This window comes from Macaca thibetana, chromosome 1 (genome assembly GCF_024542745.1).
Source record: "Macaca thibetana thibetana isolate TM-01 chromosome 1, ASM2454274v1, whole genome shotgun sequence".
Lineage (NCBI taxonomy): Eukaryota > Metazoa > Chordata > Mammalia > Primates > Cercopithecidae > Macaca > Macaca thibetana.
Window position 1 is genome coordinate 216,547,211 of NC_065578.1, and position 15,936 is coordinate 216,563,146.

The following is a 15,936-nucleotide window of genomic DNA, read 5'->3' on the forward strand; positions in this document are numbered from 1 at the left end:
TCTCTACACACCACACTTTTCTCACGAAGCAACAGGTCCCATACGCTCAGTTCCTGATTGTATAAATACCCACCTCATCGATTTCAATGACTGCATAATATTCTATTGCACGAATGTGCCATATTTTATTTAACCAGTTTCCTTCTCAAGAATATGGAGGCGGTTTTCCTTCTTTCAGAAACTCTGATTTATTTATTTATTTATTATTATTATTATTTTTTTTTCCTGACAAAAATGCTGTTGAGAACAGAAATTCGGGTTTAAGTTGCAGTGGCTGTTCTGGTTTATATAGAACTGGATTCTAGCCTTTTCTTCATTTTCTTTTGCCTGGTAGATTTTTGCTTATCCTTTTCTTTGCAGCATGTTTCCAACATTTTATTTTGGGTGTGTCTCTCGGATACCCAATCAGTGATTGTGACATTTTCAGCAACTGCTATAATTTCCACTTCAGATACAGAGACACCTGTCACTTAGCACCTTCCATGAAGAGCTTCTGAGCGAATTTCTCCAGTGGGAAGGCACCTCGGGGGTGACACATGGATAACGTGGAATCATGCAGTTTGGGCAGATTACCAGTTAAGAGCAACATGATGTTTGGCCCACTTTGACTTACAGGCCACTAAAGCCTCAAACAATACGACACCTGGCCTTTTACCAAAAGCGGACAGCGGAGGTGTTGGCAGGAATGGTGTTAAGCCAGGTTCATCTGCATTGGTCAAGCATAGACTTCTATTTTTAAAATATTTAGGGCAAACATAGTTCAAAATTAATTTGGTCAACTACATTTTTCTTTAGTTTCTTTAGTTTTGAAACTTTTGTATATTTTTATTAATTATGAAACTCCTACAAATGTTATGTAGGCAGAATTTCCAGGAAGTTTTATGCCCCTTTTTATAAACCTGTGACAAAGAAATAAGTGATATAATAGGGAAATACTGAGGTGTATTTGCACAGTCTTTGTATTTTACAAAATTATCATCTGACCATAGATGTGATCGTTGCTGTTCCAAGTAACAGAAAGCTGAACCCATAAAAGGAAGTAACTGGCTTATATGTAACAGAAGAGTCTAAAAGCAGACATAGCTTCAGATGCAGCTTGATCCAGGGCTCAGATGCCATCATCAGAATCCAATTCTTGGATTTGTTTCTTTGGGTTGGCTTCATTTTCAGGCAGCCCCTTTCCTCATATCCTCAGGATGGCAGAGGCAGCCCATGGCCTTTCCCTTACAGAGATAGGTTACCAGGAAAGAATACTTCTAACCCTAGACATGAAACGACAGTCTTGAACTTCCTTCTGACTTGATCAGCCAAGTCCCTGTTGGAACCATCACTGCCTGGCTTAGGCCTGAGACAGTGCTGCCCCTCTACTACCAAAGGCAGGGCTGGCCTTCCCTAAAGTGTGTGCTCCGGGTGGGGGAGAGGAATGGATCTGAACCAAAATGAGGGCTGTCCAGCATCAGCAAATATCCCCGCGGTCCCCATGCCTCTAACAGGAGGCAAACCATCAGCCCCTCCCTCTGGCTCCCCTACTGAAAATACCCCCAGGAGCCCACAGGTCTTAGGCTTCTCCGAGCTACTTCTGCATCTACTTTTTTGCTTCCTTAATTATTTTTTATTTTTATTTTTATTTTTTTTGAGACGGAGTCTCGCTCTGTCACCCAGGCTGGAGTGCGGTGGCGCGATCTCGGCTCACTGCAACCTCCACCTCCCAGGTTCAAGTGATTCTCCTGCCTCAGCCTCCTGAGCAGCTGGGATGACAGGCACGTACCACCACGCCTGGCTAATTTCTGTATTTTTAGTAGAGACAGGGTTTCACCATGTTGGCCAAGCTGGTCTCGAACTCCTGATCTCAAGTGATCCACCCGCCTCAGTCTCCCAAAGTGCCGGGATTACAGGCGTGAGCCGCCATGCCCGCTTGCTTCCTTAACTCTTGATCTCCTCTCTGTATCTTGCTTTGTCTAGCTGTTCTCTTCTCTCCATATTCATCCAAATATAGGACATGACCCTTCTCTAATTTGCTTAGAAGTACCCGGATGCATGGCATTGTATGTGGTACACCTTGAACGAAGGGTGAAGAAACGAGGGGGAGTGACTTAGTAGCATGTGACAGCACACAATTTAAATTTTAATATTAGCTCATTTACTTAAAACAGCTTATATAATAGTCACTCACATACCTCAACACTCACCATCCCTTCCCCACTTTTTTTCTGGAGACAGGGTTTCACTGTTGCCCCGGCTGGAGCGCAGGTGGTGTAATCACGGCTCACTGTAGCATCGACCTCCTGGACTCAAGGGGTCCTCCTGCCTCAGCCTCCTGAGTAGCTGGGACCACAGGTGCATGCCACCACGCCCAGCTAATTTTTAAAATTTTTTGTAGAGACAAGGTCTGGCTGTGTTGCTCAGGCTGGTCTAAACTGGGTTCAAGTGATCCTCCCACCTCAGTCTCCCAAAGTGTTGTGACTGCAGGTGTGAGCCACCGTGCCCAGCCAACATTCACCCCTTTCAAGTGTGCAATTCAGTGGATTCTAGCATCTTCACAGTGCTGTGTAACTATCACTCCTGTCTACTTACAAAGCATTTCCATCATCTTAAAAAGATTCCCCATGTCCAGTAGCAGTTCCCCTTCCCCCACCCTCATCCTCCGGCAACCGCTCATCTTCCTGTGTGTCTGTGGATTTGCCTCTTCAGGGCATTTCATATAAACACAATCATACAATATGTGGCCTTTCGTGTCTGGCTTCTTTCAGTTAGTATAAGGCTTTCGAGGTTCATCCATGTTGTAATATATATCCTGAGTTCACTCCTTTTTGTTAAGCTCACAAAAGCACTTTTTATTTGTGGCAAGGAGACTGGCCGCAGGCATTACAGTTCCAGCAGTCAAAACGTAGCTCCAGGTGGCACTACTTGGACCGTAGATTTTGCTTCATTTTGACTGGAAAAGGGTGTTCAGGATGTACTTCTCCCAGCTGGACAAGAAAAAGGGCAGAGAAATCTGAAAGCGACGTCTCATCTACACAAACTGCTCTTTGGACTCAGCATCAACCTGACCACACCCTTGCTGGTCAGTCGGCAGGTCGCTGACCCACTGTTAAGGGACACAGGCCGTACTACACTTGCTAGAAAAACTGAAGCAGGAAAATGAGGTGCAAGGCCCTTGGGGAAGAGCAGGTACCTGCAGCTTTAAAGCTCAGTGTTGAAGGGGTAATCCTTGCAGCAGGCACAGCTCACCAAGACGCAGACCCTCCCGTCACCCTCCCGTCCCCGCTGCCGCTGACTACAGTGGTCACATCAGGCTGCTCAGCGGAAAGTCAAAGACCTCCAAGTTTTCAGCAATGCGTTCCAGTGTCACCACGAAACGGTAGGAATTACCACCAAGTTCCTCTGCATGGGAAACCAGATCAGAACCTGGGCTGCGTTTTTATTTGTTTTTTATTTTTTACTGTGCTTGGCTGTGATTGCTTTGGTGCAGGGATCCCCCAGACCTGTCACAAGAGCTGAGGGGACTATAGGCAGTCACCACCTTGCCTTTGGATTGGCAGCCCTGGATTAACTTCTGCTGAGGTGGGTGCAGGTGGCACTCACTCTGGTTAACCACTGTTTTTAAGCCAGGTTTCTTTTTTTCTGTGTTATACATACATTTTTAGAGACAGGATCTCACTCTATCACTCATTCTGGAGTGTAGTCGCATGATCATAGCTCACTGCAGCCTCGAGTTCCTGAGCTCCAGTGATCCTCCCTCCTTGGCCTCCCAAAGTGCTGGGATTACAGGCCGAGACACCACACCTGGTCTTAACCCGGGTTTCTTTACCAGCTCCTGGGTATGGCTGCAGCTGGAGATACCAGAAGCTTTCATAGCCCTTCATCTAGCAGCTCCTCCATGTGGCCACCCACGTGTCCATGAAGTTGGTGTCACTAGGTACCACGTTGTCTGTCCCATCCAACAGGAAAAATAGCCTGTTGGCCAGTGAATAAGGGAGAGCTCCAGGTGGTCCCCTGAGGGTCTTCTGACGGGTTCCTTTACCAGGCTGTTCTCATGGTATGAGCACCGCAGCTTGCTGACAGTGGCAACGTTCTCAAGCTTCGCAGACTCCGTCACTTGGCCTGGAGGGGACTTCTAGGTGTCCAGCCCCAGGACAGGCATTTTGGCACCATGATTGAGCACGATATGGTGAAGCCATCCTCACAGGGTTAAGAAGAATTCTGGACAGAAATATAATTGTAATTAAGCATCCGTCAGCCTGCACTTTGACCCACTTCCTTGTAACCGACAGTGAAGTAGCACCAGATACCGTTTGCACCCCCGTTGTTCCTATAGATAGGATCTCTGACCTGAGAATCATAAGGCTTTTGTTTAAAATAGATGGGATCTCTGACATTAGAATCATAAGGCTTTTGTTTAAGAATTGCTTAAGGTGTTTTTCAGATCCTGAATTCCAGCAAAACAGCCGACACCAACCAGTTTGAAGACCCCCACAGAGGAATGTGATCTGCATGAAAATACAGCTTCATCTCCCTCTCCCGTGACTCCACCCTGCACACTTTGACCAGTCGATTGTCTCCACACTCCAGTCTCTACTCCCCAGCCCTTAAAAACCCCAGACTCCTCAGGGAGATGCTTCTGAGGTTTCCTCCCATGTCCTCCTTCGGCGACCCTCCGATGAAACCTCTTTCTCTGCTACAGCCCTGTGCCTCGGCGTATTCACTTGCCGACCAGTCCCATCCAGCAACGGGCCCATCGTGGTTACCGTGGCCGGCCGAGCCTGCTGTGCCTCACAGACCCCACTCAGGATCACACCACTTCGTTCCACGGTTTGGAGATGCCATGTTTGCTTATCCCTTCATCAGCTGATGAGCATTTGCGCTGTTTTCACTTTTTGGCTATTATGAGAATGTTGCTATGAGCATCCGTGATATTCGCCCATTTAAAAAGGTGTTTTTCACCATAGCTGCTGTGGGAAATTTCTCCCTGGCTCTGTCCTTTCTTTGTAGCCCCGCCTTCCCCCAGGTTTTGACTCTCCCTCTCTGGCTCACGGTCAGCCCCTTGCCTCACCTCCCAGAGCAGTTCCACTCTCCCACCACCTCCTGCGGCATTTCCAAAGCCTCTGCTTAGCAAGGCACCACCCATCCTGCACCTCTCCCCTCAGGGCTGCGAGCACCTGCACACACTTGGTGGTTATCATATGCTGCAGCTCAATCAAATGCTCTCAGTTTTACATCACCAAGCTTTGTAAGCCAAAGGGAAGGCAAGGATTTGATTTTCACATCACATGAATCATGACACCTATCTTAGAAGGCAGAAGCAACTATAGTTGGAATGCAATTTTGTTTTCGATATGTGGAACCATGTCAAGGCTCTTTCCTCCCCATATGTCCTGCCCTGTTAATGGCTGGGGCTGAGGGTTTTCCCAGAAAACCAGATTGTCCTCACACGTTCAGCAGGACCCTGCGGCTTCCACAGATAGTGGGACTGTTACCAGAAAGAAGTCTCGACCCAGACGCCAAGAGAGGTTCTTGGATCTCGCCCAAGAAAGAATTTGGGGGGAGTCCATAGAGTGAAGCGAAAGCAAGTTTGTTAAGAAAACAGGAATAAAGAATGGCTACTCCATAGGCAGAGCAGCTCCGAGGGCCGCTGGTTGCCCATTTTTATGATTATTTCTTGATTATATGCTAAACAAGGGGTGGATTATTCCTGGCACTGAGGGTTCATCCCCCTTTTACACCATATAGGGTAACTTGTTGACATTGCCGTGGCATTTGTAAGTGGTCACGGAGCTGGTGGGAGTGTCTCTTAGCTAATGCGTTATAATTAGCATCTAATGAGCAGTGAGGACGACCAGAGGTCACTCCATCACCATTTTGGGTTTGGTGGGTTTTGGCCGGCTTCTTTACTGCAACCTGTTTTATCAGCAAGGTCTTTATGACCTGTATCTTGTGGTGACCTCCTACCTCCCCCTGTGACTTAGGATGCCTGACGGGCTGGGGATGCAGCCCAGCGGACCTCAGCCTTATTTTACCAGCCCCTAGTCGCTCTGATTCAAATGCCTCTGACAGGACCATGCAGACTTGAGAAACAGGCCCCCAGCCAACCAGACTCTGGCTCTAGGACACGCTTAATACTGTGAAAAGAACGTTACGGGGCACAGTTACAAATACCGGGGTGTAAACCTTCAGATTAGAAGACACTTGTCAGACCCAGAGGCTCATCCAGCTCCATGGAGATCATCATCACCACAAGCTCTTCAGACAGTGATGGAAGTTTTCTAAGGGATATTTTTATTTTCTGGATTGCAGTTTTGTTTAGGAAGACATGAAAGTGAGGATCAACTACTTCGAGGATTGTACAACTTTGTAAATTGCACAAATATGCATATTTATATCTGCATTTGTGCACACAAACTTGTCAAGAAGCTTATTTCTGGAAAGAGCCAGTGGTTCTGGGGGAAAAAAAAGATAAATACGGGACCCTTCAGTAGAGAGGAAGTTACTTTGGGAAGATTTTGATTTTTAAAGAAGCAGTGTTCACCCATGTTTTTAAAAAGGAACATGGATTTCAACAATAATATAACGAGCAAAGCATCTGTTTCATTTATGAAATTACACCTACTAAAGAACAGAGTCAGTGAGGGTTAAGGTAGGATGATGGTGACAGGGAAAGAAAATAGAAGGAAGGCTAGGCATGGTGGCTCACACCTGTAAGCCCAGCACTTTGGGAGAGCGAGGCGGGTGGATCACCTGAGGTCAGGAGTTTGAGACCAGCCTGGCCAACATGTTGAAACCCCATCTCTACTAAAAATACAGTATTTAGTCGGGCATGGTGGCAGGCACCTGTAATCTCAGCTACTCGGAAGGCTGAGGCAGGAGAATCCCTTGAACCCAGGAGGCAGAAGTTGCAGTGAGCCAAGATCGCACCACTGCACTCCAGCCTGGGCAACGAGAGCCAGACTCTGTCTCAAAAAAAAAAAAAAAAAAAAAAAAAAAAAAAAGAAAAGAAAAAAAAGAAAAAGAAAATGGAGAGGAAAACAAAGACCGAGGTGCACCCAGGCCTTTGGAAAGTGAGGCTGTGACCCCTGTGCAAGCGAGAGCCCTGTGTGTCTCCCACAGTGCCCGCCATGTACTAGCTGCTCAGTAAATGGCTGTGAAATAAATGCTGATCACAAAGGACAGAATGAGAAAGATTAAGAGAGGGAAAAAGAAGTGTGGAGGAGTACAAGGAGAAATAATAACAGGCTGGGCACGGTGGCTCATGCCTGTAATCCCAGCACTTTGGGAGGCTGAGGTGAAAAGATAACATTGAGGCCAGAAGTTTGAGACTAGCCTGGATAACAAAGCAAGACCTTGTCTCTACCAAAAATCAGCCAGGGTAGTGACACGCCTGTAGCCTGTAGTCTGTACTTGGGAGGATGAGGCGGGAGGATCACTTGAGCCCAGGAGTTCGAGGCTGCAGTGAGCTATGATTGCACCGCTGCACTCCAGCTTTGGGCTATAGAGCAAAACCACGTCTTGAAAATAAAAAATAAAAAGAGAAATCATAGCAACCAGTTCCGCTAATGTAAGGCTTTTCCACTTACAAAACCCTCGCCATGACTTGATTCTTATAGTCCATCCACAGGGTAAGAAAGAACATTTGTACAGAGAAAGCATAACGTTTATGAAGTCAGTCACCAGAGGCCACGCTCCTGGGAGGTGGCAGGACCAGTTCTAGACGAGGACGTCCATCTGCCAGCCCCATCCTGACTGCAGACACCTCGCTGCTTCTGTCTGCTGAAGGCACAGCCTCAAAATTGGGCCAATGTTGAGGGGCCTGGGGTCAGGGCTGGAGACGGGGCCGCGGGAGGTGTCAGCACAGCGAGGATATTTGGAGCCATGAGACTGCTGAGACCACTAGGGAGTGGCGGGGAGCACAGATGGAGAAGAGAGGCCGGAGGACCGAGCCCTGGGTGCCCATCCTTCGGAGGGCGTGGAGAAGGGACAGACCCAGACCGGGAAGGTGACTCGGTGGAAGGAACCAGAGGGAGGGAGTGGGGAGCCCTGGGAGCCACGTGGAGAGGGAAGGGGGCCACCCTGTCAGAATATAGCAGTGCCTGATACCTAGTGAGAGCCCCAGAAATAAGAGCTCGTTCCTATTTTTATTCATGTCTTGTTGGGAGGAGGAGCGAGCCGCGAGTGTGGTGAGAGCTAAATTGTCATGCACCACAGCACAGAGTAAAGAGCTGATGTCCCCAATGGATGAATCAAGAAACAACAGAGCCAGCACATTGAGAAAAGCAGAGGTGAATACCTCAGAAACCTCAGAATTGTCCCCTCAGAGGGGAGGAGGACAGGTGTGGAGGGAAGGGGCGGCCAGGACAGGGGTTTTTTAAAAATAAGCCTTTTGATATTATTTGCACATGTAGTTCTTTGATAAAGAATTTTTTAATTTTTAAATTTTTGTAGAGATGGGCCCTCACTCTGTCCCCCAGGCTGGAGTGTAGTGGCATGATCATGGCTCATTGCAGCCTCGACCTCTTGGGCTCAAGTGATTCTCCCGCCTCGGCCTCCCAAAGTGCTGGGATTACAGGCATGAGCCATGCACCCAGCCTGATTAGAAAAAAAAAAAAAAAAAAAAAAGCTTCAAAGGACACAAAAAGAGAGCTTTTGCTCATGCAGCTGTCTAAGGTGACTGATGAATGGCAGAGCCCACCAGGCTGCGGGGCTGGCGTGGACGTTCTCCCGTGGGGCTGGCGTGGACGTTCTCCCGCGGGGCCGGGGTGGACGTTCTCCCGCAGGGCTGGCGTGGACGTTCTCCCGCGGGGCCGGGGTGGACGTTCTCCCGCGGGGCTGGCGTGGACGTTCCCCTGCAGGGCTGGGTGGTGGACATTCTCCTGCAGGGCTGGGGTGCTCATTCTCCAGGACCCCTCGTTCACACTGACTGTCGTGGACATCTTCTGTGCACTGCTAGGACAACTCGTTCTTTATTCACTAAGCGCTTTCCTGGCTCAGTGAGAGGAAACTCAGAGGCCCCGCAGCAGAGGAATAACAGGCTCCAGTGGAGAAGGGACCGGGAAGGAAGTAATTGGAAATCTCTTCTTCCTCCCAGGTTCTATCTCCTCTGCTCACTCCCCGCTGTGGAGGGTCGGTAGCAAGGGCGGTGACACACTCCCACCCCGTCCTTGTCACACTGTGATCTCCCCCAATGCATCACACCTGCACCTTCCAGGCTCCGGAAAGACGATGTGCCTCTTCTACTTTGGAAAATCACAATTCTCAGAAGACCAACAGAAATGCATGTAGAAAATGATGGAAATTACTGGGTATCAGAGGACACGATGACCTGAACGAGCAGGAAGATGGTAGGGGGTGGGGGGTGGGGTGGAAGCTGGCTAGGACTCGGTAGTGACAAATGCATAACTGTTTGCTTATTTTCAGTGCCTTTTGCTTCAAATGAGAGGTTTCTGCTGTCCCACGGTGAAGTGTGAGGCATAAATCCTGCTTCATTACAGGGGACTTCTAGGGGGGTGGCACGGAGCCCAGGAGTCCCCCTGGCATGATGAGGGGAAGTTGGGAAAGAGAAACGAAAGAAAATGGAAGAGGGCCAAACGCAGGAGGTGTGAGGAGGAAAGCCAAGGAAGACGATGGGAGAGGGAATATTAAAAAGGAGGGAGAGGCCGGGCGCGGGGCTCACATCTGTAACCCTGGCACTTCGGGAGGCTGATGCAGGAGGATCGCTTGAGCCCAGGAGTTTGAGACCAGCACATGGGCAACATGGTGAAACCCCATCTTTACAAAAAAAAAAAAAAAAAATACAAAAAGTAGCTGGGCAGGGTGGCATGCACCTGTAGTTCAAACTGCTTGGGAGGCCGAGGTGGTGGGAGGGTCGCTTGAGCCCAGGAGGTCAAGGCTGTAGTGAGCCATGATCACGCCACTGCACCTCTAGGCTGAGCTGCCTCAAAAAAACAATAACAACAGAAAAAGGGAATGAGAGGTAGGGTCTAATAGGTAGGAGGTAGGAGGCTGGCCCAGGAAATGAGTCGGGTGTTATTTTGTGCACTGATGCAGTGAGTTAACGCATTCGTTTCCTAAGGCTGCCAGGATGAGTTGCCACAAACTTGGTGGCTCAAAATAGAAAATCCAAAATCCAGATGGCAGCAGGGCCATGCTCTCCCCCAGGTCCTAGGGGAGGATCCCGCTCACCCTTGCCTCTCCAGCTACTGCGGGCCCCATGCGTTCTTCATCCTGCAGCTGCGTCACTCCCGTCCCTGCCTTTCTGCCTTCACAGGACCTTTTCTCCTGCGTTTCTCCACGGAGTCTGTGTGTCTCCAGTCTCCCTCTTCTTTCTCTTATAAGGACACTAGTCACTGGATTTAGGGCCCACCCTGAGTCCAGGATGATCTTATCTCAAGATCCTTAATTTCATCTACAAAACCCTATTTCCAAATAAGATCACATTCACGTGTACGGGGGGCCATGGACTGAATGTGTCCCCCCAGAATGCCTCTGTTGACATCGTAATTCCAGTGTGGCAGTATTTGGAGGCGGGGCCTGTGGGAGGTGATCACGCTGTTAGAGTGGAGCCTTCATGAATGGGATTAGCGTCTTTATGAGAAGAGGCTGGAGATCCACCATGTGAGGATGTGGGGGGAAGGTAATGCTCTCGAGCCCAGAAGCAGGTCCTTGCCAGAACTGACCATGCTAGCACCTTGATCTTGGATTTGCAGCCTCCAGATGGTGAGAGACAAATGTTTGCTGTTTAAGCCACCCAGTCTTGGCATTTCTTATAACAGCCCTAAGTGATAACTGATTTGGGTGCCCCTATTCAACCCTTGTTTTGACTTAGATGACATTCTCTACAGGGAAAATTTCTTAGGACTGTTGGACAAAATGCTTTCTTTTCTGGCTTTTTGTTTTGTTTTGCAAAAAAAAAAAAAAAAAAAAAAAAAAAAAAAAAAGAAAGATGAATGGGTCAATGAGAACATCTGAAAAGTCTGAAGTATCACTGAGGAAACACAGGGCGATTGAGAACCCGAAAGTGAATGGAAACCTATGATAGAAGTGAGATATGCTTTTCTGTTGTCCCCTCATCGGGCTGTGTGTGATGACACAATGCTAATAGCCGGCAAACAGCGAGGAAACGAACATGATCCTGACAGCTGTGCCCACGCTGAGTGATTTTTAAGTTGAATATCTGAGTAAAATAAATAATTGTCTCATTTCTTTGTTGATTTAACCAACTCTGAAGCCTAAAAGACACATGTCAGGCCCTGTGAGGGGAACCAATAGGAATGTGGCTGAATGGCGTCCTTGGAGAGTTCATGGTCTGATAGGAGAGAAGGATTTTATAGGAAATCACAGTCACAAGAAAGGAGCCCACACGAGATGGCCGTGGGGGTTTGGGGAACAAGATAGTGCACCCAGTTGGAGATATCAGAGAGGGCTTCCTGGAGGAGGTAGCATTGGAGCTGGGCATGGTAGGAGGAAGGATCTGAATGAATATGTGGTGAAAGGAGGAAGGCCATTCTAGGCAAAGGCAAAACAGAGGTGGGAGGGGGGAGCTCATCAGGGAGTAATTAATAGTTCAGTTTGGCTGCACCTTAGAGTCTGTGGACGAGAGTAGTGGAGATTAAGCATAGCGGGGTTATGCTGGGGCTGGCTCCAGGAGGGCCTTGAAGGCCACGCAGAGTTGATGCTGCAGACCCAGCATTCCGAGGTTGGGAGAGAAGGTCCAGCTCACAGAGAAGCTGCAGGGGCTGGAGATAGTGGGAGAGAGCTCCTCCAAAATGCCTGATGTGCTCTGGGGCATCCCTCCTACCCTAGAACTGATGCCCTAGACAATGAGAACCGCTAAGGCTCTGAGCAGGGAATAGCACTGCGAAGCTGCACTCCAGGAAACATTCATCTGCAGCTCCTGTTAAGACTTAACAGGAGGCCGGGCGTGGTGGCTCACGCCTGGAATCCCAGCACTTTGGGAAGCCAAGGCGAGCAGGTCACCTGAGGTCAGGAGTTTGAGACCAGCCTGACCAATGTGGCCATACCCTGTCTCTACTGAAAATACAAAAATTAGCAGGGTGTGGTGGTACGCACCTGTAATCTCAGCTACTCAGGAGGCTGAAGCAGGAGAATCACTGGAACCCGGGAGGCGGAGCCTGCAGTGAGCTGGGATCACACCACTGCACTCTCCAGCCTCGGTGACAGAGCGAGACTCCATCTCAAAAACAAACAAAAAAGCCACATAATGAGGATGCGACAAATTTCATGGGTCTCTACTGCCATCTCCCCAGTTACGTGGAACTGAGGGCTGACCAAGGGGGATGGCTGTGGGAAGAGGAAAGAAGCAAGCCGTGGGCTCAACCCTTGCTAGTGAAGCAGGGACTGAGCTGCCTGGTGCCGTGGGGCTGGGCGCAGGGAAAAGCTTTTCTGGCTGGATGTTCACTCCTTGTTTGGGTGAAGATAATGTGTGTGCAACTGTCTCAGCTTCCCATCTCACAGGAGTTCCTAGTGCACTGCTGATCCCGAGGCTGTGCAGATCCGTGCTTAAGACACTCGTCTGTTCTCTGACACTCCTCCCTCATCTGTTCTCTGTTTTACTTACACTGGCAGAGGGGAGGATGAATATCCACGGCCCCTCATTTCCTTCATTTGGGTGATGGAAAGATGAAAATGTTTCAGCATCCCTTGTTGACATGTGAGCTGCAGTAAGGCCTAGAGAGTCCTCTACCCACTGAGAGCTGGGGCAGTGTGTGGCGGAGACAGAAGAGATGGGGGAACACCCCATGGACTCGTGTATCAGCTCAACTTCTCCCAAGCATTCCATTCCCCTGCGCAGGCCCCAAGTCTCAGAATCATCCTTGCCTCCCTTCTTTCTCCCTCTCCCTCCTCATCCAACCCGCCACATCCTATCTTCACAATATGACCAGTCAACATACTGAGGACATTATGCTAAGGGAATAAGGCAGTCCCCAAAGGACCGACACTGTATAATTCCACTTCTCTGAAGTACCTAGGAGATTCAGATTCCTAGAGACAGAGAGTAGAATGTGGATGCCAGGGGCTCTGGGAAGGAGAAAATGGGGGGTTACTGCTTAATGGGTACAAAGTTTCAGTTCTGCAAGATGAAATGAGCTCTGGAGATGGATGGGGTGATGCGTGTGCAACAATGTGAATGTGTGTAATACCACTCAGTGTACACTCAAAAATGCTGAAGATGCTAAAGTTTATGTTATATGCATTTTTTATAATAAATAAATTACACACTAAAGACCACCGACATCAAGTTATGATCTCTCATTGGACAAAGAGTGACACAGGGGAAGCATGGACGAAGTCCCGCACTACCACAAACTATGCGGTTTAGTTTCCTGCATTTGGAGAAATCGCAGGGGTCAGCATACCTGGAGTGCAGGAGGTGAGCCTCACTCTGGGAAAACCATCTTCATGATCACGGTATCTCCCCTGCCAGGTAAGTATATTGTATGTCCTTTATCACAATTTAAAAAATACACCCACCTATACATTTATCTATATCATCCATATCTATCTATATCATCGATATCTGTCATCAATATCTATCTATATCATCTGTATCTACATCTATATCTATATCATCTATCTCTAGCGCTCCTCCTCCATGGCTACTGGCCTGGTCTAGGCTGCCTTTATCTGTCATCCAGATGATTGCAATGACGTCCTTCCTGGTCTTTGCCTCCATAACTATGTTCCCAACATGTAGTCATAGTGATCTGAATAAAACATAAGTCAGATGTGTCACTGTTCTGCTCACAAGCCTCCATCTGGCCTCTTTCTTGGAGTAAAAGCCAAAGCACTTACCATGACCCCTTGGGGCTGTCCAGGCTGGCTGTCGAGATCCCTCTGGCATCACCTCTTACTGCTCTCCTCTGACTCTGCAGCCGCAGCGGCCTGTTGACTTCGCTGTTCCTCACGTAGACCACGCGGAGCGCCCTGCTGCCTCGGGGCCTTTGTTCCCGGCATCCCCTCGGCTCTAAATGCTCTTCCACACAGCCTCCTGCCCAGGGCTCTCACTTCCTGCATGTCCCAGCTCAGATTTCCTCTTAGCAATGAACCTTCCCCAAATACCCTAGGAAATAAGGATGCCCCTTGCCCCACCCGACACTCTCTGTCCTACCTGCCCTGCCCTTATCAATTCCTGTCTATTTCTGCTAGAATGTAAGTTCCCGGAGGGCAGGTCTCTCTCTGTTTGGTTGGCTGCTGTGTTTCTGACACCCAGAGCGGGGCCTTGCTCCTAGGCACTCCATATAGAGTTGCTGAATGAGTATATTGAGACTTCCGTTCCTTCAGGCAATAAATCGATCAGAAAGACAGACGCCACTGTAGGTATTTCAAGCGAGAAGAGATTTTTCTCTTTTTCTTGTGAATTTTTGTGGGTGCGTCACATGTGTGTGTATTTGTGGAGTCCAGGAGATGTTTGGTTCGGGCACGCCCTATGAAAGCACATCACGGAGAATGGGGTGTCCATCCCCTTAGGCATTTGTCCTTTGAGTTACAAACAACCCAGTTACACTATTTTAAAATGTACAGTTAAGTTATTATTGACTATAGTCACCCTGTTGTGCTATCAAATAGTAGGATTTCTTCATTCTTTTTAAAAAAAAAAAAATTTTTTTTTTTTACCCATTACCATCCCCACCCCCCTAGTCCCCTTCCCAGCCTCTGGTAACCATCCTCCTACTCTCTCTGCCTGTGAGTTCTATGATTTTAATTTTGAGAATATGTGATGTTCGTCTTTCTGTGCCTGGCTTATTTCACTGTATAGAATGATCTCCAGCTCCATTCATGTTGTGGCAAATGACTGGATCTCATTGTTTTTTATGGCTGAATAGTACTCCATTGCGCATATCTACCACATTTTCTTTATCCATTCATCTGTTCAGGAACACTTAGGTTACTTCCAAATCTTGGCTATTTTAAATAGTGCTGCAACAAACACAGCAGTGCAGACATATCTTCAATATACTGAGTTCCTTTCTTTCAGGTATATACCCAGCCATGGGATTGCTGGATCATACGGTAGCTCAACTATTAGTTTTCTGAGGAGCCTCCAAACTGTTCTCTACAGTGGTTGTGCTAATTTACATTCCCACCCACAGTGTACAAGGGTTCCCTTTTCTCTACATCCTCACCAGCATTTGTTATTGCCTGTCTTTTGGATGTAAGCCATTTTAACTGGGGTGACATGATATCTCATTGTAGTTTTTTGTGTTTTTTTTTGGAGACGGAGTCTTGCTCTGTTGCCCAGGCTGGAGTGCAGTGGTGCAATCTCAGCTCATTGCAACCCCTGGGTTCAAGTGATTCTCCTGTCTCAGCCTCCTGAGTGGCTGGGATTACAAGTGCATGCTGCCACACCCAGCTAATTTTTTTTGTATTTTAGTAGAGACCAGGTTACACTGTGTTACCCAGGCTGGTCTCAAACTCCTGAGCTCAGGCAATCCACCTGCCTCAGCCTCCCAAAGTGCTGGGATTACAGGCATGAGCCACCGCGCCCAGCCCTCACTGCAGTTTTGATTTGCATTTATCTGATGGTCTTGGTGTTGAGCACCTTTTCATGTGCCTGTTTGCCATTTGTATGTTTTCTTTTGAGAAATGACTCTTCAAATCTTTTGCCCATTTTTTGATCAGATTATTAGACTTTTTCCTATAGAGTTGTTTGAGCTCCTTATATATTCTGGTTATTAATCCCTTGTCAGATGGGTAGTTTGTAGATATTTTCTCCCATTCTGTGAGATGTCTCATCTCTTTGTTGATTGTATCCTTTGCTATGCAGAAGCTTTTTTACTTGATGTGATCCCATTTGTCCATTTTTGTTTTGGTTGCCTGTGCTTGCAAAGTATTGCTCAAGAAATTTTTGCCCAGACCAATGTCCTGGAGATTTTCCCCAATGTTTTCTTGTTTCACAGTTTTGTCAGAGGCATTTGAATCAGAGCA

At 48.0% G+C, this 15,936-nt stretch overlaps 1 non-coding gene across 1 annotated transcript; it reads right to left on the bottom strand.

Annotated features, from left to right (window-relative positions):
• Positions 1-13,279: 13,279 nt before the first annotated feature.
• On the bottom strand, positions 13,280-13,443 carry LOC126944242 (U1 spliceosomal RNA). Its single transcript, XR_007721986.1, has one exon. It is a non-coding gene; the product is annotated as a U1 spliceosomal RNA (small nuclear RNA).
• Between the last annotated feature and the right edge of the window lie 2,493 nt (positions 13,444-15,936).